Source organism: Myotis lucifugus, unplaced genomic scaffold (genome assembly GCF_000147115.1).
Source record: "Myotis lucifugus unplaced genomic scaffold, Myoluc2.0 scaffold_181, whole genome shotgun sequence".
NCBI classification, from domain to species: Eukaryota; Metazoa; Chordata; class Mammalia; order Chiroptera; family Vespertilionidae; genus Myotis; species Myotis lucifugus.
Window position 1 is genome coordinate 1,330,234 of NW_005871229.1, and position 15,321 is coordinate 1,345,554.

The window sequence follows — 15,321 nt, forward strand, 5'->3', positions numbered from 1 at the left end:
TGAAGCCTGGGAGTTGGGTATCCTGTCCAGGTCAGGCTGAGACTAGGTCCAAGCTCTACATTGATTCCCATGCCTGAACCATTGAGCCATAGCCCATTCTTCCAGTAACTGGTGGTTAGTAACCAAGGCCTCAGGTCAATAGCTCAGAATATCTCTAAATCCTGAGAGCACCCCGATGGTGATGGCGTTTAAGAGAAGATACGCAGGGTGTGAAAATGACACAGCGGCTGTGGAAACAGCATGACGGTTCCTTAAAAGAAATGAAAACTAGAATTACCATGTGGTCCCGCAGGAAGATATGAAACAAACATGGATTTTGTTGTTCTGGCAAGTAGCACAATGGGAAAGTCTAGGACAGTGATGGCGAACCTTTTGAGCTCGGCGTGTCAGCATTTTGAAAAACCCTAACTTAACTCTGGTTCCGTGTCACATATAGAAATTTTTTGATCTTTGCAACCATAGTAAAACAAAGATTTATATTTTTGATATTTATTTTATATATTTAAATGCCATTTAACAAAGAAAAATCAACCAAAAAAATGAGTTCGCGTGTCACCTCTGACACGCGTGTCATAGGTTCGCCATCACTGTTCTAGGAAGTGCAGTATCACCGTGGGTCCTGGCCTGCTGATGACACTTGGAGGGAGGATTGGGAGGGTTTCTTTAGAGAAGTGATTGCTGAACGGGGACCCGGATAATGACAACCATGCCTTTAGTCTTCTGGAAGTGGGAGCGGCTTGTGCAAATGTCTGGAGGTGGGAACATCTGGGTGCGTTTAAGACACTATCACTGCCAAAGTAAACAACGCACACATATATCATCATAGCATCGCATGTAATACCGAGACGTGAGGAGTCACCTGAACATGCATTGGTAGGGACCCAGCGACATGAACCATGGCTCGGTAACACGACTGAATCCTGGGCAGCCATTATAAATAATATATCAAGCTTTTATGCACCGATTCCACCAGGCAAAGATCTCCATGGTGTATTCTTTTTTTTTTTTTACTTTTTTTTTTTTTTTACTGCAGTCAGCCAGGAATTATCGTCAGTTACCGCTTCTGACGGCACTTCCTATTGGTGATTTCATCAGAGCAGTCAAGCTCACCATTCCCAGTACTGCTCCAGGCACCACCTGGATTAACTAACGTTGACCAAGCCAGGAGACATTTTAATGGAGTTTGTCTATGCGTACAGCTACGATTTTAGTTCCGGTTAGGCCCTATGTAACAGTTAGGGGCAACGATCTCCTAGCCACTGCAATTATGCAATGAGGTAGTGCATCATAAACACGTAAAACTACAACTGTACAACGTCAGGCAACATCAGGGCATTTAAGGAAACAAGACACCCACGTTCCATACTAAACCCCGGTAGCCTAGGCCTTACCGCTGGGCGCTGCGCCGCTCCGTCCGCGGCCCTCTTCGGTGGGTCTGCCAGTTCTCTCGGGTTGGCTCACTCCCAACGGCGAGCCCAGGCCCAGGGGCCCCGGCCTTCGGCGACCTCGGGCTCCGGGGAGCGGCGGGCCTGCGGAACAAGCACACGCCCGGCTGCGTGGCGCGGCCCCGCCAGGCTCCAGTCCCCGCCACGGCGCCCGCCCCAGGCCCACGTGGGTGGCCGCCCGTCGCCTCCGGTTAAGCTCCCCGGAAACATCTCCCAAACACGACGAAGGCACTGGCTCGCCTGCCCTGCCACCGGCCACCAGCCACCGGCCACCAGCGCCAGACGCAGAGCAAACCCGCGCCGCAGCAGCCACGGAGGAAAGCTCCATGGTGTATTCTTAAGTTTAAAAAAGTTCTACATGTGGCAGAACCCCATTTATGACAAACAAAATTATCCGCAAAATAAAGTGTGTGTAAAGATTCATATATACGCATTCATTCCTATAGAGAACGGGTGTGGGAGGAGCCATATAAGAATATCACCTGTGGAGATGGGAGATGGACAGGAAGTGATAGTCGAAGAAGTCTTTGTTTTTTTTTAATGCATGTATAGCAGTTGCCCTTTTGGCAACAGATTTCGTTTACAACTTTTGTCATTAAAAATAATGGACAGTAAACATCCCACATGCTCATTATAGAAAAATCTAGCAAGTGCTAGAAGGTATAGATCGTAAGTTTCAGATGAAGCGAGCCAGAGGTCTTTCGTTTCTTTTCAGCCGCTCTCTCAGGGCTCCTGGGAACAGAGGAGCTTCTCGCAGGCCTCAAACGTTCGCCTTGTGTGTGGTGCAATCACGGGGGCAGAGTTCAGTGTTTTTCATCAAAAGCTGCTTGTCTGGTAGACAATGTTGTTTTTCCTCACCTGCCTAAACAAGGCTTTGTGGGAAGTGGCTGTGCAAAGTGAAAGGGCTGTATCGTTTGAATGAGAAAGAGAGAGAGCGCGCGCACACGCAAGAGCGAGCAGGTGGATGGGGTGATTCTGGAGAGTTCTGTGTAGACAGCTGCCCTGTGTCTCCCAACACCAGCTTTCCCCCAACTACCTGGCACCATACAGATGGGACCTTCCGGAGGGAGAGGCGTTGGAATGCTCGGACGGACAGTCATAGCAGAGAAGTGGGCACGGGCTGCGTTGTAATTGCCTTCCTGTTGTCGCCTACATTTGCCCGGCTCTCATTCCTGGGTTGGGCACCATTCACCTCAAGGTTCCTGTCGTGCGGCCATTAAGTCATTGTTTTCTCTGATCCTGTCGTTTCTGCCAGACCCTGGCGGGAGACAAGGGCACAGTCTCCGGGACTGGGATGCCGTCACCTGGTCCTTGTGCCCGACAGCCCTCGCATGGCTGCCGGGAAGACGCACGCCTTACAGCAGCTGCACAATGGCGTCTCCCCAGACTAACGGCCCGTGGTGCTGTGTGTCCCCCCGCCCCTCAGAGCGAGCTCATCCTGCTGAGGGAGCCCCGCTGGCACCGGTTTAGGAGGAGAGGTCTAGAGAACGAGGTGGGAAGGGGGGTTGGGAGAAGGGAAAGGAGAATGGTGGCGTAGAGGAAACCGTTTCCTGACGATCAGGAACATCGCCTATTCTTTTTACTCCCCAGCAGGAGAGAAAAGCAGAACTTCCCCAGACAGGGTCTAATTGTCATTGGAAATAAATGGTTGAGAACAGGGCGATTCAGTAAATGGCATACAACTCCATCCTCTGGCCTACTTCCAACTTCAACTGCTGCGGTGGGGACAGTGCCTATGCACTATGGCAGTCCCCCACCTCCAGCACCTGCATCTGCTCCTTAAATCTTTCCCCAGAGCGCTGGGAGCCTGCTGGGCCCACAGGTAGGCACAGCACGCAGGTGAGCTGGAGCAAACACCTCCCAGCAACCCCAACCAGTGGAAGATACACCTCCAGCTTGCCATTCTGCGGTGGTTCCCCGAAGGCTGGCAGGGAAGGAGAGACAATTCCCAAGGGCCTGGGGCATTCTTAGCTGCCTTGTGGCACCGGGAAGAAATAAAGCTTCTTATTAACATTCGAGGATGTCAGGATGGGTGGGTGGTGAAGCAGTCACAGCTCAGTGGCCCAGTATTTCTGGAGAAGCATAGATATGATCACATCACTGCTGTTTAGGATGTTTCCATTGGCTTCTCCTTGAAGTCATGATCAAGGTCAAAATTCTTTGTAGCAGACTTCAAAGATCTCATGGTTAGCCCAAGTATACATCTCCATCCACATTTTCTCTCTCTTATACTCTCTGCCCATTCATTCATTCACTCATTCACTCATCCACTCACACCTACTGGATGCCTACTGTGGGCCAGCCCTGGAGTATGGGCCACCCTGGACCTCTGAGCTCCTCCTGCTTTCTCGTACCTCAGGACCTTCACAGATACTATCCCCCCTGCAGGAACCCTTTCCCTCCACCCTTCACCAGTTAGGTGTTCCCCCAGCTCTCGGTACACTCCATCCTCCTCCTCTGTCACAACCTTCACCGTGGTAAGCGTCCAAGAGATTTAGATCCAATACTTGGAAGTTTCCAAAATGCCCGTGAGATACTTGGCCATCTCCTAGAGCACGTGTGTGTGAGAAACTAGAAGACTTCCTGTTGTCCCACGCCACAATCCGAGTGCACTCACGCCTGTTTCAGAGCTGCCTTCCTGCCTGCCTCCCCCTACACACGTCCGAGCCGCCACCAGAGTTGGGTTTGACTTTCCCTTTGTCCACTTCATGCACATCTGTATGTAACTCACCCCTGCACTTCACCTCCTGTACCTTCTCACCTGCAGCTCTGCTTTGTATTCACGCTAGGTATTCGGACTCCTGCCCGTTTAAGTTATTACCCCCTCCAGTAGCTTCCCTGGGTCAGTTCACACCAGCCATCCCCTTTCAAGGTCTGGCATCTCCCGCACGTCAATCACCGTCCACATCTGGACACAGGTGAGTCGCTGTGCATTACGATGGCAATTAAATCTTCCTCTGATCGTTCCACACTTCACTGTGAACACTTTCAGGGAGACCTGGTCTGCATCACACTTCATTGAGGGCCCACTATGTGCCAGGCATTATGTGATTATTAGAGTGTCTGGTCACAGACTTGCGGTGGGGATGAAATAGGATGCTGACCCACCCCTGCCACGCTGTCCTGTGCCTTCTCTTTAATCCTGTCGTCAGCAAAGCCAGGAGCAGTGCCCCCAGTCAACCCTCACTGATGGCCGTGGGGCTGCCAGTGGCTCCAGACGCAAGCCCTGGCCATTCCTCAGTCAAGCCCAGTCCTCCCACCGCCTCCCTGGGTGCCCAGCCCACGAAGCATTTGGGCGCCCTCCACCTGGAAAGCGATGTCCTGTATATCATCACTTAAGCCTAATTGCGAGAGGCTTGGAGGACACCCCGCACGGGGTGCTTGTACACAGGCCTGTTAGGTTGGCATATGCGTTTCATGATCTGTGGCCATCCACAGGCACAGCTATTTTTAGTTTCCTAGCAAAGGTTTGGACCAGCTCCTGGTATGTTGTTTTTTTCTCCCCTTCATTGCCTGATTGGCCACTATCTGGTGTGACCTCGCCAGGCCCAGCTGGGGGTTTCCAGAATGAATGGAGAACGGCTGGACCAAGCAGGTCGTCTGATGACTGTGCCCTCTGGTCCTGGCCCCACCAGGATGCGTTGGCGCTGGACTGAGCATTAATTGTTACCGACCTCTTAGATGAGTGGCTTGTCATCAAGTACAGAGGGAGGGTGTCATCCCTGGGCCCGGCTCTCTGCGCATGTCCAGCGAGCCCACTGCCTGCTGCTTGACAAGCCTGTGTCAAGCTTGGCCCGTGCATAGGGCTTTGCCTGTGATGTTGTCCGGGCTTGTGCTTGGGAGTTTGGCAGCAGAAATCAATTTCAGCAATGCACTGTCACAGGTTGGAGGCAGATAACATTTCAGCCATGTCCTGGGAGGCAGGTGCAGTATTTGTTAAGAGCGTGGACAGACCTGGGTTCAAATCCCATCTCTGACACTTACGAGCTCTATGGCCAGTTACTTAACCTGTTACAAAGATTAATTGAGATACTTAGCACAGTGGCTGGCAGACAGTAAGCACTTCTTTATGCTCCTTGGCAAGCATTTAGGAGCCTGTGTTCACAGTTAGTTACAGTTGATGTAGGAGAAAATGTGTCGAGGTAGAATGGAAAGACTTTGAAACCAAATTGCCTGGGTTTGATTCCGAGTTTTCCCATTTACTTTGGAAGGAATCACACTAAATAGCTAATGACTCCTGCTTCTGGGGTAAGAGCTGGTCTGGGGTGATGGTCAAAGTTATTCTAATCTTATTTGTAATATTGTGACTGTATACAAGGTTTGTGTGTTTATGTTATAATTTGTGCATGTAAGACACTGAGGATAAAAAGGAAACAGAATTGGTTACTTGAGTTTCCCAGATGTTTGTGGGCCACAGAGACGAGGCTTTATGATATTTGGAAAATCATGCTGCTTCTCCGTCTCTGTCTCTTGTGACTTGAGTGGAATACTGAGGGGACGGTCTCCATCCAGCTAGTCTGGTGGCAGCCTGCAGACCCTCCTAGGCCCAGAGCACAGTAAAATCTTTCTCTCGCCCCAAGTCCTTGCAGCTACAGAACACCCCCCTGTTCTGAAATGGGGAAGGCACCCCCACCCCCAGCCACTGGAGCCCCACTGCCTACAGAGCGGCCCCTTTGGGGAGTACACAGGGGCAATTGCTTGAAGGATAGGCACCGAAGGAGGATTGAGAACGGGCCGAGCAAGGCCAGCATCCTGCGCTGACGTCTGCCTCGGGCTTAGGTCAGTCCCCTCAGTTCTTTGAGGGCAAAGCCTTGGAGCTGAGGACACTCACTGCTTGGACAGCCCAGCGGTGACAGAGCCGTGGGCCTGGCCATTTCTGCCCAGCGTGGGACTCCGCCAGCGGCAGCCTTTGCTCTGGAGCCTCCATCGGGCGGCCGACACCTTCTCAGAGCTGCACTGCCGTCGGACACTCTTTCCACTCAGTCCCCGTCCTCCCCTTTCCCCAGGTGTCCGACTCCTCACGCGTGGTCTCAGGGCTTGCCCTGCTCAATACCCTCCCCCCTTAAACTATCACACGCAGCAGCCAACAGGTCTCTTGTCCTTGCACAACCGTCTCAACGATGGGAATGCTGCTGCTCCCCCAAGGACCCTCATGGACATGGCTACCTGTCCCTCCAGCCTACAGTTCCTTCATTCTGCTGTAGTGGCCGCCTGCAGGCATTCCTGGGAAGGCGGACAGGAGGAAGAGCCCCTGGGGAGTAAGGCAGCTTGGGAAACCCCAGTCTTCAGCTTGAGAGGGGTCCCCTGACTACGCTTCACCGGGGTGACAGCAGATGGGCGTCTGTGGAGGCAGGTCGTCATGAAATACAGAGAGGACGTGTGTCCAGCGTGTGGATCTGGGCGGGGGAGGCGGTGTCCGGGCCCTCTTCCCACACAGTCACATTCCTTGGTATAATGTGACCTTCCCGCCTGATCGCCACTTACCTCTTTTTGCCACAGGAAAGCCAGGAGAAGAGGCATTTTTTAGGCGACAATAGGCAAGTTAATTAGGCGGCTCTCCATTCGCCAGACTTTCCCTGAAGAGCCCTGAGGGAGGGGTGGTCAGTGCAGGAAGGAGCTGGGGACTTGATTCATTTTGAAAACTGGTCCCTGGCCTTTTGGGCAGCCCCTCTCTCCCCCCACACACCCCGCATTCCGCGTGCACCAGGAGCATATGAGATTCAAATGACATCAGAGCTACTTCCCTGCACGCTCCACTGCCGTCCACTCTACTGAAAACGTCTTCGTCATGCGCAGGGAGCTGTTCGGGGCAAGGAGGACACTGTCCCGACTCCGAGCCCACACCCGTGATTCTGACTGAGTCAAACCCAGCCCTCAGTGAGCTGCCCCAGAGCCTCACACAGAGCCCCGGGGACACATCTGCTTGCAGCCGCTGAGGGGCGTGGCCCAGGAAAGAAGGCCAAGGGGTTCTTTCAGGGGAACCAGCTGGAGTCAGTGGGGACAGAACACTGGTGTACAAGCTTGTGAGAGAGACCGTGTGTGTGTGTGTGTGTGTGTGTGTGTGTGTGTGAGCTGACTGTGCCGTTCCCGTCCCGCCCTGTGCTCCGTGATGTCACATGGGGCATGGAGGTTAGTCACAGTGGGAGTATTTGTACCACAGAAATTGGCAAGCACTACAAACTCGGGCTTTTGGGGCAAAGATTTCTGTCTGTATAAACCTGTTCCTGAGATGCATTATTCCTAAGCCCTGCCATCCCTTAATAGCATTTCTCATCACACCCTTTCCTTCCCCAATTGTAATCATCTATGTGCAGGGTGGGCAAAAGTAGGTTTACGGTTGTATGTGAAACAGAGTTTATTCTTGTATTACTATTTATGAATTATTGTATTGTTTTCCATATAAATAACTGTAAACCTCCTTTTGCCTCAGCCTGTATTTATTATTTCTACAACGTCTCCTTTCCTAGCACTACCACGTACTACTTCTGAAGTGGGGCAAGTGGGTTAACCTCTCTGTGCCTGTTTTCTCATCTATAAAATGGGGATAAGAAGAGCCTCAAATCTTATAGGGTAGTTGCTTTGTGGTTGCCATGGAGGAGTGGTGAAATACATTGTGTTTAATGTTTTACTATAACTCGTCTTCACAATTACCCAGGGACATAGGTATTGTGATCCACACGATGAAGGGGAGCCCCCAAGATTTTAAGTAACTGGATGAGAGTGTAAGTGGCAGAGGCAGGACTTGAACTCAGGGCTTTTGGGATTCCAGGGCCTGTGTCTAACTCCCGCTGCAGCATCTGTCTTCTCCCTCTGGCCAGTCAGCTTCCCACTACTCAGCCCTGGGCAAGCACAGGTGTTCTGCCAGGAGCAGACAAAGATGAAGTTTTCCTCATTTCCTTCAAAGAAACCTTTCTTGCCTCAAAGAGAGAGCAAGAAAGGAATTGGTTTAAGTTCATTTGGAATTCCAAGTTCATTATCCACGCCCTTAAACCTGTCTAGATGACAAATGCAATGTGGAAAATGCACTCCATCACCCACATTTGGTCTCTGCAATATCATAACGGGTCTATTTTAGAAACATCTGGATGGCTCAAAATGGGGCCAAGCCAAGCTTTTCTTAATGAGAATTTGTGGAAATGAAGGGGGACCCCCTCCATTTTACAGATGAGCAAACTGAGACCCCCAACTTTGTCTAAGGTTATATAAATTTGGGGTTGCAGAGCTGGGGTCTTGTGGACAATGAGAAAAAAGATTTGAAAAAGACACTCACTAAGAAGGGCTCCTAGTTGCTAACTGGGCTCCAATAAAAAAGCAGAGCCTAGCAGCCGTTTCTGCACGGGGGCCGCTCACGCTAACTGCACTTCATAGAGCAGCTTCTACACTAAACTGCCTGCTTCTGTGCCAGACTGCTGCCTGTGCTGGGTTTCTACCATCTGAGCCAGCCCTGATACAGGAATTCCTGGACCAATAGGACTGAGACTTTCCCCATCCAGTCAGAGCTCGGCATCTCCAACCAATCAGAGTGGCTCTATACTGACCAATCAGAACAGTGCCTTTGGATCAATCAAACTGTGAGGATTCAGAGTCTTCATTTGCATGAGAATGGACCAATCAGGGACCAGGGGCAGGGACTTCTGTCCATACAGCCTAGCTCCCCTCGGGCTCCAGGAGCACTCCTTTCCTTTCCACCAAAGAATGGAAACTGCATCTCCCCATCTGAGCTGAAACACCAAGGACAGACCACAAAGCAGACCCCGAAGAGCAGAGCTGCCTAGCCAGAGGGGCGTGATCCCAGAGCTGCCAGGCCCAGAGCTGCTCTACAGCCATGCTGTGTTCACGGCCATGCTGTGTTCACGGCCATGCTGTGTTCACGGCCATGCTGTGTTCATAGCCATGCTGTGTTCACAGCCATGCTGTCACAATTGAGCTGTTTTGCACTGAATCAAGTTTCCTTCTTCACTGGGGATTCTTGTTGGTGTGCAGTTGGCACCAACAACCATCGGTTGACAGTCTAAACTCTTACGAGTGTGGTTTCAAGCCCACACACTGCTTTGACTTTGGCAGAAATTGCTTAACATGGTGCGAGGCACATGGTCCCACATGACTAAGCATGTCGTGCGTGGTTTGGGAGCGCGCTTCTCATGATGTGCCTTAACACTGATAAGCAGGGCTGGTCTGAGGAAGACCTCCATCTGCTGCTGAGGGAACTGAGGCTCGGAGAGGTTAAGGAACTTGCTCAGGACCACAAAACAGCGGGTGGAGCTGAAGGGGCTGGAACCCAGCTTTGCGTTAGGTCAGTTGGCCACAACCATCTCCTCTTAAGCACCAGGATAAGAACCACAATTGTTTGCAGATTATGTGCTAGGCTTTTTTTTTTTTTTAAATCCTCACCTGAGGATATGTTTTGTAATTTTAATATTTTTCTTTTAGGGAGAGAGAGAAACATCGATGTGAGAGAGAAACACTGATTGGTTGCCTCCCATATGTGCCTTGACTGGGGATCAAACCCACAACCTAGATATGTGCCTGACCGGGAACTGAACCCGCAGCCTTTTGGTGGATAACTCTCCAACCAACTGAGCCACCCGGCCAGGGCTGTCTAGGCATTTCATGACTGGAACGAAATCGGAGGCGTAGTCTGAGCTCCCCATTTAGCACTGGGGAGTAAAGGTGGCTCTGGGGTTTGGGTCAAGGCCAGTCACCTTGCTCGCATTTCAGTATTTTATAAAGACACCAGCGTCCACTCTGCAACTTAAACCTGACATTGTCCTCTCTGCCTGATTCCAAATTTTCCAGAGGTCACATACAGTCATCATAATCTATTGTGGTATTTGGACTCTGTAGATAAATCCCTGCAATTTTCTTGATTTAAGCCCCCCCCCTCCCCAGCCCCTGCTCCCACTGGGGGGGGAGGTTCTTGCATTTTTTTGTTAATTATCTCGAGTACCTATTTTACTGATTTATAGACACAACCTCACAATCTTGTTCTCCTAGAGAAGGAATCAATTCTCTAGTGACAGCTGCTTAATAAAGAAATATGAGGATGTTTCCAGAAATGGAGCCAGGTAGGGACCGTCAAGGCACCCAACCTCTAGCTATTAGGCTCTGGCTGATTACAGAGCTGCCCACATGCTTGAGACCAAACAGGTGGAGTGCAAGTGTTTGCGCGCATGCCCCACCCCACATCTGCATTTCAGCTTCCCAGTCCAGGCTGATGGTGGGATGTCACAGACGTCGCTGAGATGGGCAGGGAGGACGGAATGCTCCACCTACAAGGCCCCTTTAAGTAGATTTCAGAACCCTCAAGTACCATTTTTAAAGAGCTGGGCCGAAAAGAACCTTCTGTCACCCATCCCACTGTGATTCGTGTCAGGATTGCTGCCTCATAAATGAGGTACAAGGTGTCACCTTTGCTGCGGACTTCTTTTCACAACCCACTGTGACATCCTGGATCCGTTCCCAGACCTGAGTGACCATGGCAATTCATTATCATGACAACTTAAACCATGTCCCAGACCAGGAGGGTACCAGCGGCGCAACTTTGCCAAGAGCTTCGCAACAATGCATGATTGTATTTCACATGCTTTTCTCAATTCATTATGAATACTGTGGGTTAGAGAGAAATTGAACTTCAAAAATGGATTGTGTTGTTTGGAACTAAGTGCAGGGGTGGGCGTGGGACCAGGCAGAGGGTGGGCAGGTTCGGGCAGGTTCCGACAGGTGGAGTGACCAGGGCTTCTGATGGGGTCTCAAGGCTGGGTCTGGCCTGGCCTTGCCTGGTGTTCGATAGAGAGGGGCGGGTAAACGTGTAGGAGTCCCCAGGCCGGCTCCACTCACTCGTACTTCCTGCCTGGACCTGGAAGGCATTTAACTTTGAAATCCTTGCTTTCAGGAAGTGGATCGAGAGACAAACATCTGCAGAACAGCAGCAGCACTTGTGCATGCCCTTGGCTGACCTCTGGATGCCATTCATTCATTCATTCATTCATTCATTTGACAACCATTTACTAGCATCTACTCTACGCCCTGGTGCTGGGTGCCGGGGAGGGAGAGGACAGTAGTAACGAACACTCGGTGATGGTTACTACTCGCTTCAACACTGACCCACTTATCCTCGTTACGATCCCCTAAGTAAATACTAGTGCTGTCCCCCCTTTTATGGATGGGGACTCGGAGGCTCAGAGGCGAAATGACCTGCCTGTGGTTGCGCAGCTGGTGCGTCCGGGTCCTTAACCCCCCCCCTTATTTTTTCTCGGCAAAGACCGATCCCCGACCCCCGGGGGGGGGGGGGGGGGCGATGGGGGGACACAGGGGCAGCTCACGTTAGCTTTCAAGGACTCGCTGGGCTTTGCACTCTCCTGCCTCTGAACCTCATCTGTTCCGCAGGTTTGAGAAAACACACTGAGATGCAAGTGTTTCTTACTCCAGCGAGACAGACAGCTCCTCCCGCCCACTGAGAGATGCCATTTTTCAGCCCCCCACCCCCCACCAAATTGTAATTTTCACCCCTTGCTGGACTTAAAGGGAGGCTGTTCGGCTGCGTATTGTAAATCTTTTTAACACCTTCCCCAGTGTCTTTCCAAATATGGCGACTTCTCAGGCCTGGATTTCGCGTCTGTTCCTCCAGCTGAGGCTAGAAAGGCCCCATATAAGGCCACGTTCGTGTGGTTTTCATCTCCTTGTACAGACGCGCCTGAATTCTGCAGCCGAGGCCAGTTCCATCGGCTGATAAGTCATTCGTGCTGGGAGGCTGACACTTCACCTTTCCCCAGTTCTTCCTCTGTCTCCGAAAAGAACAGGTTTTGTCTTTTTCTCCCTCCCTCTCTTCTTTCTCCTCACAGGATGTTCATTAGGAAACATGAAAGAAGAAGAGGAAAAAGAACGGCCGAGTGATCGGGGTAGCACGGGGTAAGAAAAATAAGATGGCGAGTAGGTGCGGTTCGCCGGACGGAGGAACAGGTGCAGCCCCGCCACGTTAACTAAGCGCAGGGCGTCTCCATGGAAACCCAGGTTGGGCACATGGATGAACTCGTGTTAATTACACGGAAATCTCCGCACTGGAAAACAGTGCTCCGGTCGCTGCTGCTGACAAACCGAATTCCAGGTGGCTTCTGCCTGGTCGCAGACTTCTAAGCTCAGAGTCTGAAGGTGTGGTTCTTAGTGGTTGGCAGGAGTGATGCCCTGTGCCTCTTCCCCGGCCACCTGGTCTGTCCCCGCAACCCCCCTGGACCGCCACAGGACCCAGCAGCAGAAGGGTTAACAGGTGGCCAGAGTCCCTGCCACAGTGATTGCTGGACATCTTCATACCCTGTCCTCATCCTCAGCTGTTACTGGATGGGAAAGGGAGGCTCAGGCAATGGCTCCAGGCGAGGAGGTGGCAGATCTGGGCTCCCTCCTCGCCCCATCTTTCCCCTCCCCCCTCCTCCTCCTCCCCCTCCTCCCCTTTCTCCTTCTTCAGCATCTTCATTGTGAAATGCTATGCGATTCACACACCATACGACTCACCCATTTAAAGTGTGCAGGTCAGTGGTGTTTATTATATTCACAGATATGTGCCACCATCACCACAGTCCATCCGAAAACATGTTCTCTCGCTCAAAAAACAAACAAAAAAACACCTCTTCAGATATCAACCCATTATCCTACAGTCGCCCAGCCGCTGGAATCTCCCAGTCTTTCTGTCCCTATAGATTTTCCTATGCTGGACATCTCATATAAGCAGAACGATACAGTATGTGTCCTTTGTGTCTGGCTTCTTTCGCTGAGCAGACTGTTTTCAAAGTTCATCCATGTTGTAGCAGGTGTCAGGACTTTGTTTTTTTTCATGGTCAAGTAATATTCCATCACATGGATGTGTCACATCTTGTTTATCCATTTGTCAGCTGATGGACAGAGCCCACATGTTGACCTCTCCAGCGGATAAGCTTACTGAAGGTCACAGTCAAGGGCGAACTCGGGACTCAGACCCAGGTCTGCTCCTCAGCTCATGCACACAGACCCTGAGATGGATCTCTCGTTCCATATGGTTGAGAAAAGATGTGACGCTCCTGCATGGCAGACTCAGAGTGTGGGGTCCCTGGGATGTCAGATGTGGGATTACCGCGTAGGAAGGGAAAGCTGTGAGCCACGTGGAGGGACCTGGGAGAGCAGAGACTTGAGGTAGAAGGCCTTGTGCGAAAGGTGGGGGGTGGGCTGACGGCAGAGGGTGGGACCCTGAGCCTCTCTGTGCGTTTCCTCTTCCGTCATAGGGAGATGACAGCAGTGCTCACCTGCAGGGTTGTTTGGAGGCTAAATGAGTTCATTTCTGCACACGTGGTTGGACTAGTGACGGCTCACAGTGAGTACAGTGGGACTGTCTGCTGCCACTTCTGTCATTACCGGGGCCGTCTCCCAGGCTGGCTAACCTTGGTCCCACAGGTGCACCCTCACTGCCCCACTGTCCTCGCTGTGGACCCCCGTGTTCCTGTAGATGAAATTAGGAGAACGGGCTCGTTCTCTGCTGGTTGACTTCAGAGAGCACTGCTGAGCCATGAAGGCGCCACTGGGAGCTTCCGTACTGGGTGCTGTCTGCATGTCATTTGTTCCCTTTTATGGGGATGTTGGGATTCTCTCTGACACTTACATTTCCTCATGGGGGGCTCCCCCCCACACCCCCCATCCTCAGCAGTTTCCCTGTCTGCACCTGAGAGGGGCTTCTCAGGACCTCTGTTGGGGGCGAATGGGGTTCGTCACCCTGTGCCCACCCTTCACTGCCCTACGAGGTGTGGGTGCAGGATAGAGCAAGGTTAAAGCCAAGGGCTTCCTGGACCAAGCCATCGAACCTCTGTACCCCCAGTTTTCTTATCCTGTCATGGGGATGATATGCTAGAGGAGGAAATGAGCAGGTTCATGAACAGCAGTGAGCCTCTAAGCTCGGTGGGCGCGTGTTTGGTGTCACAGTTCCTGGGAGGCCAGGACCCCCAGAGGGAGGCCTGGTCTTTTAAACGTTGTGATCACAGCCCAGTGCCCTTTCCTGAGCAAGCGGACTAGGGGGCCTGCAATCTGTGAGTTTACTGGAGAGGGACTGGCTCTGATCGCCATGGCTGTTGGGCGCCTGCCTGTGTGTTGCCCATCAAAGCGAGCCCCTGCCAGCATCCTAATCACACCCCCCAGTTAGTGCCACGCATTCCTGTGTAAAGGGGAACGGATGACGCGCAGACAGCACCCACGGTGAAAGCTCCCGCACGCTTCATTGTTCAGGCAGCGTCCTCTGCTCTTCGCTTCTGAGAACAGGAAGTTAATTGGCAGGGCTGTTTATCTTGCTTGGCTTAACCTGTAGATCCCCTCAGCGCTTTAATTTGCAAACATCTCTCGGCATTTCTCTGATCCCACTTTCTGCTAGCACTTGCCTCTGACCACAAACCACACACACACACACTCACACACACACACTCACACACACACACACACACACACATACACACACACACAGTCTACCTTTGTATCATGTGACATAGTGAGGGCAAAGTGGGTGGAATTTGATCAGTTTGGAAGTGAGATCTCTTTACTTGCATTTATAAGCGATTAAGTAAATACAAGTGAGGAAATACAAACAATATGCTACTGTTTCCTTTTCTCAGACATTTACCCATTCAATAAGTAGGTCTTTCTTCTTTAATGTCCATTCGTGCCAGGGGCGTGTGGACCCTTCTCTCATCTGTTGCTTCCTCTCCACCCCCCTGAAGTCGCCTCGCCAGGGGTGGCCTGGGGTCAGGAAGGAGCATGAGTCTTGCCGCAGACAGGACTGCTGGGTCAAACCTCGATTTACCAGTAATGGTGTCGCCGGGACAGTTACCTTATCCCCCCGAGTCTCAGGCTCCCCGTTGGTAAAATGGAG

The 15,321-nt window shown here is 51.7% G+C and overlaps 1 protein-coding gene and 1 non-coding gene across 2 annotated transcripts in view; both read right to left on the reverse strand.

Annotated features, from left to right (window-relative positions):
* The window catches only part of CCDC60 (coiled-coil domain containing 60), a 97,907-nt gene that overhangs the window by 69,657 nt on the left and 12,929 nt on the right, over positions 1–15,321 (reverse strand). The gene's annotated exons all lie outside the window — the stretch shown is intronic.
* LOC111827535 lies at positions 1,032–1,099 on the reverse strand. Its single transcript, XR_002831148.1, has one exon. It is a non-coding gene; the product is annotated as a small nucleolar RNA SNORD49 (small nucleolar RNA).